This window comes from Equus quagga, chromosome 7 (assembly GCF_021613505.1).
Source record: "Equus quagga isolate Etosha38 chromosome 7, UCLA_HA_Equagga_1.0, whole genome shotgun sequence".
NCBI lineage: Eukaryota > Metazoa > Chordata > Mammalia > Perissodactyla > Equidae > Equus > Equus quagga.
The window spans coordinates 65075530-65095936 of record NC_060273.1 but is presented as its reverse complement, the minus strand read 5'-3'; the positions used below and the strand labels follow the sequence as shown (position 1 = coordinate 65095936).

The 20407-nt window shown below is 39.5% G+C and overlaps 1 protein-coding gene across 1 annotated transcript in view; it reads left to right on the top strand.

Moving 5' to 3' along the window:
* Positions 1-20407, top strand: part of SGCD (sarcoglycan delta) — an 897144-nt gene that overhangs the window by 299726 nt on the left and 577011 nt on the right. The window lies entirely within an intron of this gene.

Sequence of the window (20407 nt, the reverse complement as noted above, 5' to 3'; positions counted from 1 at the left end):
GAAAATTGTCTGCAGAACGATTAGAACTCTAAGAAATGATTTTTTGAAAAGAATAGGGAAGATATTATTTATTCAGCATGCCATTCATGCCAGACATGATTATGTGCTTTTGCCTATATTATCTCATTTAATTCCCATAAAGGTTTGGTTTTTTTTTTTTTGTGCTGAGGTTTCATTATTTTAGATGGATGAGGACACCAGGACTCAGAGAAGCTAAATAAGTTGTCCAAGTTCACAGAGCTAGCCAATCACAGAACGGAGAGTTGAACCCAAATGTGTTTGACTCCAAAGTGTATGCTTTTCTGCTACATCATGTTACAGTCATTTGTCTAAGAAATATGTCCCAAGCATCTTTTCTCTGCCAAGCTCTTTGCCAGACACTAGTGATTCGCAGTCAAGCAAAACAAACACAGAACCTGCCCTCATGTCACTTCTAGTTTACTGGAGGGCCAGACATTAATGTAGTTTTACCTCAGGTTCCTCAGAGTTTTATTTTGAGGGCTGAATGAGGGGTACAGTGCTTGGCACTTGGAGAGAGTACTCTGTAATTGTTAGCTGACAGTATTGTAATTAAATTACACACAGATATGTAATTATAAATTCTGTTAAGTGCTATGAAGGCAAAGCAAATGGAATTGTGAAAGCATGTGAAGGAGGACCTGATCTAGTCTGGAAGGGCGGTGAAGGCTTTCCTGAGGAAGGCAAAAAAAAGAAGGTGGGGAGGGGAGTCATCTAGGCAGAAAGAGCAGCATGTGCAAAGGCCCTAAGGCAGAAGAGAAGAATGTTCAAAGTGAAACCAAGTGTGATGGAGCTTGTAAAGCAGTGCAACTGCAATTGTTTTCTCCTCAATATTTCCCCTGACACTAGGCGTTTCTCCAAGTCTTTGCATTCCACTGACGGTACCTTCACAATTCTCAGATCCTGATTTCCTAACTGTAAGCAAGAAATTCTGCCCATCAGATTGATCTAAAATGAAAGTTACCTGTACAAACTTACTTAGAGACTTATCTTAAAGCACAAAGAAATCTTGCTTCTATTGTGTCCCATCTTAACAGATTCCCTCCATAGATTAGGTAGCATGTTGATGGGTAAGATTTAAATTCGGGAAGAAAGCTCTGTCTCCAGGAGAAAAGATAATTGGGAATAAGTCATTCATTGCCTTTTTAAAGAGCAAACAGCAAGGTCTAAAAACTTTGTAGCCACAGGCCTTCCGTGTGCTAATTCCCTGCCAATGCAGATACACTAGGCTACCTAGAAAGAGATTTCCTGGGGGTACCACAGACCAAAAATAATCATGTTAAAAAAAAAACTCTTCTAAGGAACATAATACTTACCTTATCATTGTAGACATATTGCATCTGTTGTGACTCTAGGGTACAGAGAGAAGGGAAAAATGCAGGAAATGAAGAGAACAAACAATGTTTAAGGAGGGTTAAAGAGTAGTGAGGCCCCAAAAAGAAAACTAGATTGAACACGGGAGTTCTTGTGACTGTCTTATCTTAAGCTTCTTTTAAGTCTGATGTACTGATTATGCTGGACCTGGGAGAATGAAGAAGAGGGTAGAGACCAGGGAAAATGACTTTCCCATAAAGGTTAGAGCTGGTGGGGAACTCAAAATCTTCTGGCCAATGAGGGGGTATTCTTCCCCCAAACCCATATCCTCAGTCTAAGTATGAGAAAACATTGGACAATCCCAAAGGCCAAGACATTCTACAAAACTGGTCCCTGCTTTTCAAAAGTGTCAAGGTCATGAAAGACAAGGAAAGATGGAGAAAGTAAGTCATAGACTGGGGAAGACTAGGGAGCTATGACAACTAAATGCAATGGGATATCCTGAATTGAGTCCTGGTACAGGAAAGAGGTGTTACTGGAAAAACCAATGAAATCTGAATAAAGTCTGTTGTTTAGTGAATAGTAGTACACCAATGTTGATTTCTCAGTTTTCTCATTTATATTTCTCCTAAATATACCATGGTGGTGTAAGACGTTGACATTAGGGGTAGCAGGGGAAGGTGTACACAGAAACTGTATTGTATTTGCAACTTTTCTGTAAAGCGAAAATTATTCCAAAATAAAAAAGTCTAGAAATGTAGCCACACAAACACAAAAACCGTATGGTCAAAGCTTTCACTTTACAGACAAGGAAACCAAAATTTACAGAGGCAACTTGCCCAGCTAGAGCCACACTCTGTTACTTGCTTTGTTCGGCTTGGAGAAGATGGAGATAAGAAACATTTCCCATGCTGGGGGATCTTTTCTCTGAGTTCCTACAAAAGTCTTGGAGGATCCTAAAAAAGGGCTCTTTCCATCATACCACATGCATGGAGGCTGTTTTAATTTCTTTCTCTCTAAAGATTTTGCAAATGTGTAAACAAGTTATGAATTAGGTAAAAGGCTAAATCTTTAGCATGGTCTGTCAAACTCTGCGTGGTTTAGCCTCTGACCACCTCCCCAGGCTTGCCTTCTCTCTATGAGCCAACCATCCTCTTCTTCCTCCAAATGTGTCATGTACTTTCCTGCCTCACGACATTTTTACCTGCCTGGAAATGGCATTCCTGCCCTAATACATGCACAATAGCATCTTCAGGTCCTATGTTCCTCTAGGAAGCCTTCCATATGGTCTACCTTACCACCTATCCCTAAGAATCCGTTAGCCCATCTATTTGTTTGCTCCAGTGGTCCCCTGTGCCTCTCTGGTAAACGATAGAGACTTAGTCCTACATGTTCGCTTTTCCCCTGCACAACATACTATTGATATATCCATTTATAACTGACATTCTTTATCCACATTTTAAAAGAGCTTCTCAAATACCATTTGTTATTGTTAATCCCTGTAAGCCGTCATCTGTACCCCTCAGCATCCTGAAACCAAAAGTAGATGCAATACACCTACATTGATAAAGTGAGTAGTGTTTCTTTGGGGAGTTTTGTTTTGTTTTGTTTTACGTGATGTTTAGGCTTGTGCCCTTTCTCCCAAACTCATGGCTAGATTCCAAGCATCTAACAGAGTATAGGCACATGGTAGACATTTGAACTATCTGTTGAATAAATAAATGATGAGATGAAAACTAGACAATTGAAACATTTATCTGAAAACCCACTGGGCAGGTCAGAAAAAGCAACATTTGGAAATCTAACTTAACTAGATTGAAATAATCATCAGATTTCCTTTTTTTTCTTAAAGATTGGCCCTGAGCTAATATCTGTTGCCAATCTTCCTTTTTTTTTTCTTCTCCCCAAAGCTCCCCAGTACCTAATTATATATTCCAGTTGCAGGTCCTTTTAGTTGTGCTATGTGGAACACCGCCTCAGCATGGCTTGATGAGTAGAGCTAGGTCCAGGCCCAGGATCCGAACCAGTGATACCCTAGGCCACCAAAGCAGAGCCTGTGAACTTAACCACTCGGCCACAGACGGCCCCATGATTTCTCCTTTCAGCCTTTACAGCTTGTAGGATTAGCCACCAAACTCCTTTAACTAGGGAGAGAGTAATTTCCCTTCTTTGTGTCACAATCATGAAAGAGAAAGAAAAGTAACATATCGCAGGAGACACAGTTGCAGAAAAGCTTCAGTTGGCTCTTGTCATGAGTCCTGTATAAAAGAAAAAGAAAAGTCCTCTAAACTGCTCGAGAAATGAAAGAGATTGCTGTGCAGTCCCTTCAGATTCTTCTGAATGGTACACCGTGAAGGTAAGTTACAGTGAGCGGCAGGCTGTTTGTAGGAGCAGCGGGTTCCACACGGGGTTATTTGTGGGAGAGAGTAGGAGAGAGTAGAACTACAAGAGAGTAGAGTTAGAAGACAGTGGAAATAGGAGAGGGCTGTCATCTACGCTTCTGACATGGATTTCCACTGGCCAATGGCAAGAGCATGAAGTGACGCAGAGGTATGCTCTGTAGAAATCTTACTCGCCTCCTCCATCATCATCATCATCCTCATCATCACCAGCATCATCTGCCTTTCATGACTTGCACAGTCTTTTGGCAAACACTGAGCAGACCATTAACTAGAGGATTTTATTTGGAGAAGCACTCCTGTGCTATAACCAGAGGAGGATTTACTGAAAAGCTAATGAATCTTAAGTCTCCGTGCCCTTGGCTTGCAAGAACCCCTTCCAAGAATGTCCACTTGATTTTACGTTTATAACTTTGTATTGTTTTTCTTAAAGAGCATTCCCCCAAATTGCGTGAGCTTCAGGCCCCACAAAATCTGGATCTGCCTCTGATTATAATTTTCCAGTAGAGGAACTCAAACAAAAATACCAGTATTGAGTACACAACAAGCTAGATGACATGTGTTTTTATGCCTTGGGGGAGCCTGCTCTACCAGCATACTGCATACCAAATAGAAACTTATGAGATCCTTGTTGAATTAAAATTGGTGACTGTGAAAAACCACCACTTCACACTCTTCTGCATTTGCTTTTGGGGTAAATGAATTCAAAGATCTAGACAGTGTGATGTCCTGTTCAGGATCTCTCCTGCAGCTGTTTGAGACCCTCCTGTGAGTGTGAGCAGATGCATGCCTTCATTTCCATTTAGATGATATTTTTAATCTCTTATGGTGGGACATCTACTATTAAGTCTTATATCAAATTATTTTATGGCTTTGACATCCTCTACTGAATCCGGTGCCATCCTGGTGGAGCTTGTTGCAGTCATGTGTAAGCCTCTAATTTAGGAATGCATTGGCTGGAGGCCCATTTTGATTTTATAGTAGTCTATTAACAAAACATCATCAGATTTAGAATCTCAATTTAAAGAAGGGTTATAGCTACTTGGGATTTTTCTCTCACTCTTCTGATGTATAAACTGCAAAATGTTCTGTATTTCGTTTTGAAGGATCATATTTTGAAATATTTTTTTTCTTGGTATCCTTCCCAGCATCAGCTCAATGTTAAGACTTGTAAAAGTATTATCGGATGTTTATATAGGGGCAGGTCACACCTATTATCCCTCTATAAGTTATGAACCAATTAAAACATCCCCACAGGACTCATGGACTAGCTGGGTAGCAATGGTGGCCTAGACCAACAGTGCCTCTGAGTTAGGCTGACTTACCCAAATGGTGGCATGCAGAGCCTCTGGAATGGGTTGATTGCCTTATACTTGGGCCCCCTTCTTACCTTACTGGTGAAATTACTGCATCCCTCTCATTTGGCATGAATCAGTGAGGAGGGCTGGGGGCACAGGCAGAAGCTTTCTTATCAATACTTCCAAAAGAGCAGATGTTGCTATTTTATGGGGAAAGGTAGAAATACCAGAAGGGGGTGGTGGAAATTAGGGAGGATATTCCTCCTATAGTAGAGACCATGTTCTTGAATTGATTCGAGAATAGGCTTGAAGCTTTGATTTATTCTCCATTCATTCATCAACCATTTATTGAGTACCTATTGTGTAAAAAGCTCTAGACCTCTTTATCTTTTCACACTTTCTAGGTGTGAAAGATAACACATTTGAAGAGGGTGTGCTCTTGGTAAAAAGATATATCCTTGAGAAATGAGGCATTTGCTGCTAGCGATGTAAGAAGGTTACCTGTAAAACAGATAATCATAATGTAAAATAGAATGAAATAAACATGAAAGGGAGGTAATATTTAAGTACTGCAGGGAAATTCCAGAAAAAAATGGTAGCTTCTGACTGTGGATTGCATTTCACAGAGGTAGTGACCTTTGAACTAAGCTTTGAAGAGTCATGAGATTTGGCTATATAGTAGACCCCGTTATCCGTGGTTTCACTCTCAGTGGTTTCAGTGACTCGTGGTCAACTGCAGAAAATATTAAATGGAAAATCTCAGAAATAAACAATTCGTAAGTTTTAAAGTGTGTGCCATTCTAAGTAGCATGATGAAATATCCCACCATCCCACTAGGTCCCACTCGGGAAGTGAATCATCCCTTTGTTTAGCATATCCTCACTGTATATGCTACCTAGCCGGTAATCACTTAGTAGTGGTCTTGGTTATCAGATCGACTGGCATTGTATCGCAGTGCTTGTGTTTAAGTATCCTTTATTTCATTTAATAATGGCCCCAAAGACAAAGAGTAGTGACACTGGCAATTCAGATATGCCAAACAGAAGCCATAAGGTGCGTTCTTTAAGCGAAAAGGTGAAAGTTTTTGACTTAATAAGGAAAGAAAAATAGGTGGCAGGGTAAAGGTATAAAGAGCTTCATCAAAATGAGGACTAGTGACCAGTCTGGCACACTTGGAGAATTGAAGTGAGGCGGCACCTAGAGCCTTGGATGCTCATTCCAACGATTCTAACACGCTCCGGTCTTCTGCTGAAGTGCTTCACGCAGACCATTTCCTCCAAAGCTGGAAGGCGGGTAGACTCAGAATTTTAAATTTGTAAGTAATTAAAAGAGTTTCCTTGGTGAGAGTAGAGAATAAGAATAGAAACTCCATTTTGTAAGAAGTGTGTGTCAGATGCCCTGAAAGTATTACTTGCCTTAGCCAATGACTGCGATTTTGTGTGTGTGTGTGTGTGTGTGTGTGTGTGTGTGTGTGGTAGGCACTATGATAGTGTCTATTTCACAGATGACAAAACTGAGGAACAGAGAGGAAGGCTTGTCCAAGGCCACACAGCTAATAAGTGGCAAAGCTGGGAATTTAACACAAATCCGTATGACTCCATAGCCCATGTCTTAACTGTGACTAGTTTTTGCTGCGCAGTAGAGTAGGTCAAAAGTTAACATACTCTAAGCATCTTTCTGGAAAAACAAGAGTCAAGACATGAAGCGTCCCTCTGTTTCTAATTGCATCCTCAGACCATGGAAGAGAGCCATCTTGTTGCTAAGATGCATTGCCTTAAGAAAATGAAATTGGATGGCACCTGCCTCTAGCTCAGTCACACAAATCGGGGCCCAACTGTTTCACCTTGATTTTTTTTTCTCAACCAGATGGAAAATTGGGCAATTCTTCAATTAAATGTCACCAACCCTCCTGCATCCCCAGCAGCAAATGCTTCATTTCTCAGAGGTTTGGCAAAATTTCACCTCTCCAGTATCTCATTTTCCTGGCTCAGCACTGGAAAAATGGGGGCAAAGACACAACTTTCAGCCTGGCTGTTTCTTTCTTCTTAAGACACTCTCTTAGCAGAGAAAGAGCAGTTTTACTGCTTGGAAAAAGCCTCTTTCTTGTCACCTGGTGAATGACTGTGGAAACCTCTAGTTCCCATTCAGTATTTCAACCCATCTGGCACAGACCGGAAGGGAAAGATTCTTCTTCGTATTGTAAATTAACAAGCCGGCCTTACCCTTTATAGAGCCGGTTCGAAAACAGGGTAAAATCCAAGACTCTTTAGAAAGAGATCATTACCATATTTAGAGACCAAGAGTTGGCATCCATTTCAATAAATATTAACTGTACTCTAGCAGTTCTGTACTACAATTTTGGACCAAGAGAAAGGCAAATCCCAGATCTGTCAGTTAATCAACAAACATTTATTCAGGGTCTACAAAGTGCAAAACACTGTGGAAAATACTGAGGATTTTTAAAAAGGACCCCACAGCGCCCTAGAATCTATCTAGGGATAGATGTTAGACATATTTAAATAACTCAGGGCTCAGTGTTTATATGAGATGCTAATTACCTTGCATTTTCAGACAGGAGGAATATTTGCTCTGGCTTAGAGAAATCAGGTAAGATTTCTTGGAGAAACAGGAATTAGGTCTTTTAAGAAGAGGTAAAATTCAGATAATTGGTGAGGAAGAAAGAATAGAACTTTCCAGATGAGAGGGAGTGCTCCAGCACCTTGAGCACATTAGATGCTCAATAAAGGCTGTCGAATGGAATAAAATTGAAACCTCATATTTCAGCTATGTCCCTCTACTGCCATGTCTGATGGTTCCCTAAATGCTTTCATGTCAGATCAGAAGATGGCATTACGTACTTTTTAATATTTAGAGGAATAATTTCATAGGGAGAATGGATTAATTCCTCCAGCAAGTTTTATTTGTATTAGAATGAATCATGAGTTGCTTCAACTGTAAATGAATGGAAGCTCGGGACCCAATAGACAAATGATGCTTGTTGCTTTTCTGTTTTTATCAGGCAGAGAATCTATTAGCAGCTTTCCTTACTGACAGCCATTTGATCATAATTGTGGCTGGTTCACTGGGAGAAAGATGGGGCAGGGGAAATGGTTCTGAGGGAGGCATGAGGAAGATCAGAAGCATTCTATAATTTGACAAGAGTTTTTTATCCTAAAAAAGGACTTGGCTTCAATTTTTTTAAATAACATTTCATTTTTATGGAAGCAGTCCATGTATATTGCAGAAAATTAGGAAATGTAGACAAGCAAAATTAAAAATCACATTCCTACCACTGCACAATCCAAACTGTAACATTTTAGTGTATATTTTTCCAGATATATTATGTATGTATACACACATAACGTATATACACAAAAACGTATATATAGATACACGTACATACCCACATTTTCATATTTTTAACAATGTGTGATAATACCTTACATATTGTTTTGTAATCTGTGTATTTTCAGTTTGTGATCTTCACTTTTCCATTTCAATAAATTTTCATCTCATCTAATACCCAGACCTCATTCAGATTTCCCCAGTTGACGAAAAAATGTCCTTTCTGGCTGGTTTGCCTAAATCAACATCCAATTCAGGACCACACATGCATCTGGTTGTTATGGTCTTGTCTTATTCAGTTCAGGCTGGCATAATAAAATGCCACAGACTGAGTGGCTTAAACAACAAGAATTTATTTTCTCACAGTTCTAGAGGCTGGAAATCTCAGATTAAGATCCAGCAGGGTCAGTTTCTGGGGAGAGCTCTTTCCCTGGCTTGTAGATGGTCACTTTCTTACTGTGTGTTCACATGGCCTTTCCATGTGCATGCAAGGGGAGAGAGGGCCCAGGTGGGAGCTCGCTGCTCTCTCTTCTTATAAGGACACTAACCCCGCTCTTATGGAGTCATTAAGCCTTAATTACTTCCTTAGAGGCCCCTTCTTCAAATACAACCATTCTGGGGTTAGGGCTTCAATATGTGAATTTTGAGGAGACACAAACTTTCAGCCCATAATACATCCTTAAGACTCTTTAATCTGGCCTAATGCCCCTCACACTTATTTATGACCTGATTTGTCAAAACTTTTTAATCTTTAAAAATCATAAAATTATGCTCTAATCCCTATAAAATTTTTTGTAAGGCCCTTTCACATTCAGTATAGAAGCTCAGTGTGGAGTAGTAATCTTGGTACTACGGGTTGCGGGTCAGAGGTTTGCTCCTGTCTAGCTACTATCTTTGTGGCCTTAGGAACATCATCACACTTACTTGGGCTTCATTTCCTATATTGGACCAGAATTTGTGAATCAGAGTGTCTAAGGAAGGGGCACAGGATATCGTGTTTACAATAAATTCCCCACGCAACTGATCCCTAGACAAGTCTAGGAAATAGAAAAATTTCCTAAACTTTTTTTGTTAAAAAATAGGAAATTAGCAGGGTAGATCATATTTTATGGCTTTTTCTCACCAATGCTTATGCTCTATAATATATATATATAGAGAGAGAGAGCATAACCTATATAACTCTCCTTATCATAGACCACATTAGTGTCCTACGGCTGCTGTTACAAAGTACTACAAATTTGGTGGCTTGAAACAATACAAATTTATCACACAGTCCTGGAGCACAGGAGTTCTAAAATCAAGGTATCAGAGAGCTGCATTCTTTCTGGAGGCTCTAGGGGAGAATGCATTTTCTTGCCTTTTCCAGCTTCTAGAGGCCATCTGCATTCCTTGTCTGATGTCCCCATCTTCTATCTTCAAAACCATCAGGGTAGCATCTTCCAATCTCTCTGTTTCTGGCCCTCTTGCCTCCTTCTTATAAAGACCTTTTTGATTACGTTGCTCCAAACTGGATAAGGCAGGCTAATCTCCCCATTCCAGGATCCCTAACTTAATCACATTGCAAGGTCCCTTTTCCCATGTAAGGTGATACATTCATGGTCCCAGGGATTGGGATGTGGACATCTTCAGGGGACCATTATTCAGTCTACTGCATAAAACTTTACCAGAAACTAAAATAATAGCTGAAATAAAATTAAACATTTCATTTAAAATGAAGTTTTATTTGCCTTCTTAAACTTAATCATGAAACTTGAGGGATTAGCTTTATGGACTATTAATAAAAACAAGGAAAGATGGAAGGAAAGAAGGGAGGAAGGAAGGAAAAAGAAAGGAAGACAGGAAGGAGGGAGGGAAAGAAGGAGGGAGGGAGAAAACTTGCCCAGGGAAGTTTGGTTTTGAGTTTCTCCCTCTAGATAATTTCCTTCATCTCAAAATTTAGCTACTTTTTCCAAAGTAACACTGCCTTTCCCTTCTTCTATGAATATAAGACTTATAAGTACCCTGGTCAACAATCCAATGATTGGGTTGAGACTTGAAAATGAATATGCAAATTTGCACTTGGATACCTAGGGAGAGGTAGGAGCTGCTTGCTTTGTGGTAAACTGAATAACTACACATAATATACCCAGGTTTCCAACTTTCGAAGACTCCAAATAGATAGGAAATATAGTACGCCGAATACTATAACTGTAGTGAATGTTTATTTAAAGAAAAATTGTTGAGCATTGTGTTCCAAGTATGCTGGTAGGAACCTGATACAGATTGGCTGAGAAGACAGACATACAGCATAGTGTAGGAGGAAGACTTAGGAAACAGATCCGGGAGTTTCTTTCAGTGGATAGACCTGTGGAATGGGAAGCAGCCAGCCCTGCCCTAGTGCCTACTGTGTGTGTTGGGGGTGGAGGTGGGAAAGGGTTGTGGTTCTGAGGAGGAGTGGGATGTGAAGCACTGCAGGAGGAAGGAGGGGTTCTGGGATGGGAGCGGGTGGGGCATGGAGAGTTTGGTGTATTCAAGTGGTGGGAAAGAAGCCAGAGTGGCTGGAATATTACGGAAGAGAGGGGAGAGCTTGCCTGGTACTAGATCACATGGGACATCGTAGGTCATGAGTGGGACTTTGAACTAAGTGTGATGGGAAGCCTTTGAAGCTTTAAGGTGACTTTAAGTTTTTAAAAGATCACTCTGGGTATTGTGAGGGGAGTAGACTGTGGGGCCAGGGCTAGTTGGAAGGTTAATGAAGCAGTGGAAGTGAGAGATATGGAGATGTGGAGATGTGAGTGCAGAATCTGTTTTGGTGATAGAAATCACAAGGCTTGCAGACAGAAAAGATGGAGGTACAAATGATGGCTCCTGGCACAGATGGGTGTATAATTTGTGGGGCCTAGTGCAAAACGAAAATGCAGAGTTCCTTGTTCAAAGAGAAGGAAAAAAGTGTCATTAAAATTACTAAAATGCAAAACTGTTTCCTTTCTCCCATCGTCTCTCTCTCCCCATCTGTCATGATTTTTTTATTTGCTGTTTAATGTCACTCTCCCTCAGGCATGAGGATACTTGCCGACAAAGTCCAGACCCTTACAGGCACCCGTGGGTTCCTCCCCACAATTCGATATGGGCACAATCAACATACTGCTGCATTTATTGTGGTGAGATGGACCACTCGCTAGTGGTGCGATGGACATGCTGTGCCCCCACTGGGGACTAGGAAGTCAGTCTCCCTTTCCACAGGGGCATTGCCTCAACCAAGGCGGACAGGCAACCCCCAGGGTTATTGCAATCCCTGTGCCAGGATGTACTAGGTAGCCGGACATGGGGTTGGCAAGAGCCTCCTCCCACCAAGTCCTAGTAGCCTTTCTTTTTCATCTACTTGCCTATATTCATTATTCCATTTCTTCTCCATTTTCTGATTTCCAAATCATATTTTTGTTTTCCAAGTGAATATTAACTCGATTTATTCTGATTTACAGTGTATGTAATTCTACATTATGTTATAATACACAAAGAGGGACACTGGACTTTTCTTTTTCTTAAAATTGAATCAAAATGTGCAGCTAGGCCAGATCCTCTTGTCTCAAATATAGTTTAAACTAGGAAACTGTAGCCAACATGCCTATTTTGTTGTTGTTTTTTGCACACACTTATTTTATAAGTACATTTCAAAATGAAGCTATTTTGACCATTCTCCCCCTTCCCTTTTTGTATGTCAGAGGGAGTCAAGAATAATTTAAAACAGGAGTTCTATGCTCAAAGGAGTTACAAGATGTTTGCTTTCAGTTATGTACAAGAAAAACCTTTCTCCAATGCTTAGCCTATAGCAGCACCAGCTTCCGTTTATCTATTTTCCCCCATAGAGGGATTCAGACCCTAGGCTATTTCTTTTTTTTCTTTCTTTTTTTCTTAAAGGACAAACTAAGGTAGTGTCTGATAGACTGTACAGAGATGTATTATAAAGATGGCTCCTCGTTAAGATGTGACTTGGGTCTTTGCCATCTATGCAGGACACTTATAAATTGTGTCTCTTTCATATGACGTCAGAGAAAACTAGAATTGTGTTTATTGAAGGCCCTTGATTATTATTCTGTCTTCCCTTCCAGTTAATGCTGCAGGCATATCCCATTGAGAGCAGGGACGTAATTAGAAATTATGTTAAAGATAAATCTCCTCTTGTAGATGAATATGGATTTGAAGATTGTTACTTGTGTTAAACCAGTCACAGTGGCCTTGTTTTAAACAAATACATCTTTCTTGTACCTCTACTATCGTTACATGGTAAAGAAAGGATGTTTCAAGAGACAATTTTTAGTCTATATATTTTATAGGGAACTTACTCCTCTAACAAACCTAATTTATCCAAAAATTAGATTTGAAGAACCATGATGCCTTGTAAATAAGAGGTAGTCAATAAATATTTGTAGGACTTAAATTGGGCATGAATCTTTTCTAGACGCAGAGTCATATGCTCTAGTTCAGCAGCCAGGAGGGAGTCTGAAAAGTTAATTCAGCATGCAGGTAATAAAATTCGCCATGAGTAAAGCATGGTATTAGATGCTTCGTGGAATAAAAAAGAATAGGTAGAATGCAGCTCTAATTTCTAAGAACTTGGGGAATACTAAAGCATACTCATTTTGTTAGAATTATAATCTTTTTTTAAAGCTGGAAAAAATTATAAATTACCTAATCTAATGCTTCACTTCTATAAATGACAGTGAGGACCAGACTCATCAGTCAGAGTTAGTGACAAAGTTGTGATCAGATGCTATTCTTCAACCAATATTCATTTCAACTCTTATCACCTGGGCTTTCTTTGAAAGTAGCTTTGAGGGTCCTCTGGTTGCAGTGCCCTTGGAATGTGATGACTGATACCTCCTTAGTGTAAGAGGTTGTTCAAAGCAGTTTTACCAAGCGAGGGTGGAAACTAGCCCATAACCAAGTAGGTTTGAAACAGTATAAGTGGTTTATCTACACAAATAGTTATTAAATTGATTGAAATTGTGATCCATAGAAAATAGGTTGGATGCCCAATAATAAAGGAATGATTAAGTGGACTATCTCATAGCCATAAAAAGTGAAACTGTAGGAAATGATGTCAAGAAATGTTCATAATGTAATATGTAAAAACATACACTGCATTATAGTAGCATTCCATTAGTATGTGTATTGCCTATCATTTGATACTGCTATCATTTCTTCAAACCTATCCTCAAGATAAATTTGCAAAACAATTAAAAGATGCAAACAAAAGGCTATTTATTGAAACAGTATTTGTAATAGTAAACGACTGGAAACAACCTCACAGTCCGTCATTAGAGACAAATGAGGAATTATGTTGACATCATTGAGATTTGGGGTATTTTGTGAATGAGAAATGAAAAATGGCTGTAAGGCAGATGGGTTTAAATAAAATCACGATCGTTCTGAATTTTATTTGTAAGTGTCAGTTTGAACTTATGATGACTTTCTCCTGAAAACAAAACAAAATGTATTTAGTAGGTCTGTCCCCTGAAAAGGGATAGAAAAAAAATGACCACCACAAAGTCAGTCAGGCTTCTTGGAGGCATGACTGATCCAGGTCTGAGGTAGAAAATGTATGAACTGAATGTGGAATATCTTGTCTACCCGAAAGAAGGCCGCCTATCAAAGGCGACTGAAAATAAGTCAGAAAGGTCAAAGAACCAGCTTAAAGAGGCTCCTGCTAGCCAAAGATGGGAGGATTTTAGCTTCAATAAGTATAATAGCTGGAATGGTTAGAATGCATCAAATGTGTTTAAATCCATGTGTTCCTAAGAATGCTTAAAAAAAAAATCTATTGGTCACCTTTGGAGTATGATTGGGAACCAACTTGTTATTTTGAAAATTAATAAAGGGACTGAATCTTGCCTTTCTTATACACATGATACCTCAGAGGAATAAAATGGTTGATATGGAAAAGATACTCTTTTTAGACATGATAAAGCAATACATGAGGAAGATAGAATATCACCACTTTGTAATGCCTAATGAAATTCTAGATCTACAGAATGAACATAAAGGTTGCTAACATCACAAAAACGAGCAACCAGACTATATGTGTCTCTTGATAGAAGAAGACAGCATTACCTAGGATGTATTCCTGCCCCCAAAATTGAACCTGATTCTAATCAAGACTTTAGATATAATTCCCCATTTATATTAAATGCAAGAGACAGAGGAGCAAGTTAAATGATCCCATGATGATAAAATTAGTAATAGCCAAACTGTGCGAAACTCAAGGAGACAAACAACTTCCTCTCTTATGAAAAGATTTAGAAGAAAGAAGCTGAAGTGAGAGAGAGAGTAAGAAACATGCAGATTCTGCTTTGGTTGGGCTGGGTGGGGCTGGGGGAGGCCGAGGGTCTGCATTTCTAACAAGCTCCCAGGTGATGGCAATGCTGCTGCTTCATTGACTTCACTTTGAGGAGGTAAAATTTAAGAGACATGCTGACCCGTAGCAATAGACAGACCTAAATTTTGTCCTGATTCAAACAATTACTCTGCACAAAATGAATGAGAAACTGAAAATATGAACATTAAGTATGGATGTTTAATGATGTGAATGAATTATTGTTAAATTTATAGGTGAAGTAATAGTATTAGATTAGGATTAATGAAAATCACATTTATTTTATAAAAATACATAATGGAATATTTATAGTTGAAACGATATGATGTCTGGGAGGTCTGGAAAATAACCTGGAGGAAGGGGGAAACCAGATCGGACTGGAGATGAAATAAGATTGGCCATGAGTCATTCATTGTGCTGAGTGATGGGTGGATTTCTCTATACTAGTCTGCCTACTTTTTGCATATTTTTGAAATTTTCCATGAGAAAAGTTATTTTATAAATATCTATTACCTATTCATAGAAAAAAATTAGAAGTATATACTCAAAATGTAACAGTGGTGATAGGTGATTTTTATTTTCTTCTTTGTGCTGCCCCACAGTTTCCACATTTCTGCAAGTATGTATTATTTTTAAAATCAAGAAAGGTGTTTTTCTTGGGAAAGTGGCTACCGATTATTGGCCCAGCTGGAAATGAGTAGGCTTAACAAGCAAAAACCAAGCCCTGGCTAGAGAAATATAAGTTAATTAAATTAAGGGTAGCTTCCCAGCAGAGAGAGAGAGAGAAACCAGGTAAAGGGAAGGCGAAAGTTTTAGCTTCTTCCTCTGCTAAGGAAACTTGAGCTGTGAGAAGAGGCTTTGTGGTAAGGATGCAGCCCTTCAGAACTGTGGACTGGAGAGTTGGGGAAGAAAGGTTTGGGGAATCTGAGTCTAGCTATTTTAAAATTTTGTGAGAAAAGGTGACTTAGAAATCCAAGCTTGCACCAAACATCAGGCTAGATGGGAGCACCACCTGGAGTTGGCTGTCTTCGTAGTGTGTTGGCAGTGGCTCCGTGACATGTGCAAGGGAAGAGAGTGTAATGTTTTTAAGCCCCGCAGGCTTTGGAGGCAACACAGTTTGGATTCAAATCTCAGCTCTGAGACTTAGCTGCTATGTGGCATTGACAAAGTGATTTGCCTTCTTTAAGACTGAATTTTTCTTATTGTAAAACAATAAGAAACAATAATACCACTTCTCTGGCTTCAGAGTATAGTGCCCAGAAACAGTACACATGCAATAAATAGAAGTTGTTTTTGTAGTTATTGTAAGTAAAAAATAAAATAGCCACACCTGCCATTTCAGCCAATCTATGAATCGTTTTGCATTTCACTGACTTTTTATCTTTTATTTCTCTTGCTTTCTCCCTTTTGGCTGTTAACGGACCTCAGATTCGTCTCTTCTCCCCAAAGGAGTGCTGAGACGCTCTTGTACCATCAGTTATCTTGATGCATATGGTTGTCACAAAACTCTTCAGGTCATATATTCTCCCAAAATGCTCCTGAGTTAGTGAAAAAAGTCCTATATAAAATAGAAACTCTGGGTACAGAATAATTATCCTGAAATATTAGCCTTGGCTTTCTGTTTAAGTGATTTTACAAGTTAGATTTTCAGAGCACCAGAAAGTCCAAGTGCCTACTTAAGTATCTTCCTGGAATTTGAGGTGAGCAGGAATAGAAGCAGTGGAAGATGAGGACAGATGGGAAATCTGGGGTTGGATCCTAGAGAGCCTGGGTTGCCAGGCCTAGCAGTGTGGCTTCAAATCCTTATGCAGTGAGGTACCTGTTGGAGAGCTTTGAGCAGGAACATAATCCGGTAAGAATTAAAATCTAGTAAGATTTCTTTGGAGTTAGGTTTTTGGATGACTGGGCTGTAGAGAAGGTTTGGAACAGCTAAGAGAGAATTCCTATCTTCGAGGCCAGAGGACTGTAGACCCAAAGGAAGATGGTAGAGGGGAGTATTATGTGGATGGTATCTAAGGTCCTTCAAATATTTAGTTTGTTTTGTGTGTGTGTGTGTGTGGAGTTTTATATGAGGCTTCTTGGGAGCTGAACTGATGGGACTGGACATAGAGAGAATGGGTGTTGGCAAGGGAAATTATATAGCTTCATTAATGCCGGAATACATATTGGTTTAATGAATGGAAATGGGATCAAGAAGTTTGTTTGGAGGTGGGGCTGATATGATGAATTCAGAGTGGATTCTAGTGCAGCCTGAATACAGCTGTTTGTATACCTGAATAGGTGTAATCTGGGTCTTGTCAACATGAAGGCTGGGAAGGGGATTTGCTTGTATTATAAAGTAAAAGATTGACGTATAAGAATTTGATGCTTACAGGCAGTTAATTGAAGTAGTAGAAAATTGATGTCACTAGGTTTTTCTGGAAGCCAAACAAAGCCACAAGAGAGGACCCCAAGATGTGTGTTTGCTCTGTCTTACACTGCCAGTTCCTACCACTGGGTCAGCTGGCTCCTTATGTCCTTGCTTTGTCTGGACTCCCAGAAGTATTGATTTAGAATCTATTCATTTCAAGACTTCATCGTCACCGAAACCAAAGCACTGGTCTTATAGACACGTTTTTAATTTTTGTGGTTGTCACCAGAAAATAAAATATTCTATAAAAATGTGTCTAAGAACTGTAATCCCTGCAAAAAATTGCACCTTTTCTTGCTAAAATTTTCCAAGAGTTCATCCATATTACTCCAAACTATACAGACTGTGCCTAATCTTTATTATTCTTCCAGGCGAATAGAACATAAGCCTTGGCCTTTAGCTGAGGATCCTAGAACTAAAAACAAAACAAAACAAGTTCCCAAACCAAAATAAAACACAAAACTAGAAAAAAGAGACACAGAAAGGGTTAATTAATTCTCTGTTAGGTCCTGTGCCTACTTCCTATAGGCTTGCTCCCTGATTTCTTTCAGGATTTACTTGTTTCTTTTCAGGCGTGACCCTAGAAGGTTGAACTAAATCTTTTCTCAGAATAGCAAAACTAGAAAGATGATTTTTCTCGTATCTGAACTCAAGTGCTAGTATGTGAACTTGTTGTTTTCAGTATATACAATGAAAGATGTAAGAGAAAAAAGGGCTTCATTTGCAAGAAAAGTTGTCTTATCTATTAATTGAGTCTGGGAGGGGCAAGCACTGTTTGTGTGAAGTTTGCTAGATTACAGGTGCTATACAGCTGCATCTTATTATAGCTCTGCCCAGCCTAACTGCTATTGTGGATCAGAGAAACCCGGCTAAAGGCTGTATGGAAATTCACAGAATAGAATTGGTATTCTGAGAACCAGGATTCCACATCACTTTCATTTTTGCCTTAAAGGCTGGGAGGAAAATATCCAAAAATGAACCTATTGTATGAATATTAATGAGTTGGGCCCCTGAATAGAAATAAAGCTATTTTCAGGGGATAGTGTTAAAATGTAGGAATCAGTATAAATTCAAGCTGTACCAGGTGGTAGTAGAACGACAATGCACAACTGCTGTTAAATAATTGGTAAGAAATAGAACCAAAAGAGCAGGATAAATTTATTTTTAATGTAAAAGAAAAGTAAGAAGCAAAAGCAAGAAATGTCTAATGGGTTATCTGGATCATTCAGTGGATGATCTGACAGATTGGGAACGTGCGTTGGGTGGTCTTCCCAGCAACATCAAAATGTGTTGTGGAATAACTCAGTCATAATCAATTGTAGCTGAAAGATATTTGATGATAATCTATTCCAAAGATTTTCATTTTTACTAACTGGTAGAATTCTTTGGGAAACTCATTGATATATAAATATCGAATTATTATGTTGTACACCTGAAACTAATATCATGTTGTATGTATATAATTGTATACATCAATTAAAAAAATCTCATCAAAAAACCTGTCTGACCAACAACCTTCCTTTCTCAGCCTTCCTCTCCACTGCAGTGGTCTGAAACACCTCTTGAACTGTAACAGTCCATAGGATATGGCCATAATGCTGCCATCTTCCCTTTTTTCTAATTCATAAATGAAATTCAAAAGCCTGTCTTGTAGAAAACTTCAGGAAAGAGTATATTGCAAAATTAGGGCGAGCTGGCTTATCTCCTATATCTCATCCGATCCCACCTCCACCACATCACACCATCACCCAAGGTCTCCATTGTCTATTCTTGGACAGAGCAATTGAGTGGAAGAATCAGAGATCCAGTTCTTGGTGCATAGTGCTGTGAGAAATACAAGAGAAGGTAAGACATATTCTCTACCCTTGAAGAGCATACCGTCCAAATGAGGAGATAAGATATGACATAGAAATATAACAAGGTAAGGCAGTCACTTTCACCTGTGCTTTTAGCCACAACCATTTTCTTCATCTAACTCCTTACCTGAAAGCCCCATATGTTCAGTGGAACAAGTTGTTCAGAGGCTCTGTGAAGCATGGCTTGAAAAGTCTAAAACCTTAGAGGAGAAAGAAGTTACTAAGGACTCGGATGGAGAAGAGAAAGATTTCAGGAGTCATTTCATAAAAGAAAGAGGATTTAGCTAGGTCCTGAAGGGTGAGAGGGATTCAGGTAAATGGATAGGAGAAGAAAGACTAGGGTAACAGAGCCTCAGGTGGGAATGAGGGGGAGGGTCAGAGAGAGAACATGTGAACAAACTGACGCTTTCTTGATGGCCTTGGCTATCTGAAATCTACTGGTTTATGCAGTTGTTTACTTGTTTATTGTCTGTCTCCTGTAACCAGAACGCACATTACGTGAGGCGCAGCAACCTTGTGTATCTCAACTGTAGCCCAAGCTCCCAGCATGGTATACACAGAAGATTCTGTGGTATGAATGAAAGACTGAATGTAGGGAGTTGACGGAGGTTAGACTGGACTGTTATCTTGGGGTCAAATTGAGGGACCAGGAACACCAGGCTTCAAGGCTTGGAGTTAACCTATCTAAAGGATGTTGAATTGAGAGGTGAACAAATTCTACTGATACTGTACAATGATAATATGATGGTGGAATTTCTGATGGATTTCAGTGCATAGACAGAAAAACGGTAATCAAGGAAGACTTACTAAGAGCCCTTTGTTGTAGTCCAAGTATGAGGTGATTAAGGTGGGTATTCAGATGATAGGGGCAAGAACAGTATAAAATGTTTGATGGAGAAAATCTCACAGGGGCAGAGTTGATGAGCTCTTGTGGCTGGCCAGACTAATTTGAAGCGTCCGTTGCATCATCTTTATTTTCATCACTTTCAACCCGTGGCGTGTCTCTAGATTTAAACTGCTAACTCTTAGGACAATGTGAACGGCAATGCAAAAGCTGTTGTAGGCTTTTGGGCTTCCACTCAGACAGGATCTTAAACTGATCTGTTTCAGTATTTCAAAACCTAGAACCTTCTCCAGATTTGTCCTTTTGATGTGCAAAGTATCATAGACCAGTAGAGCTTATTTTGTCTTCGAGCACTTGTTTTAGAATAAACTCCAAGAATGGGCAGAACTAGTATTTTGTGGTCAGCATGCTGAAACCGGGAGAGACATAGATCCCTTGGGAAATCAGAGGTCATTCTCTGCCGTTTCTGCTTTGTTTTGGCTGCTTCAAAATACACAAGTTTCTGATTGTGTGCTTTTCCCCTTGCGTCTCCTCCACGCGTCGCGTCTCCTCCACGCGTCGCGTCTCCTCC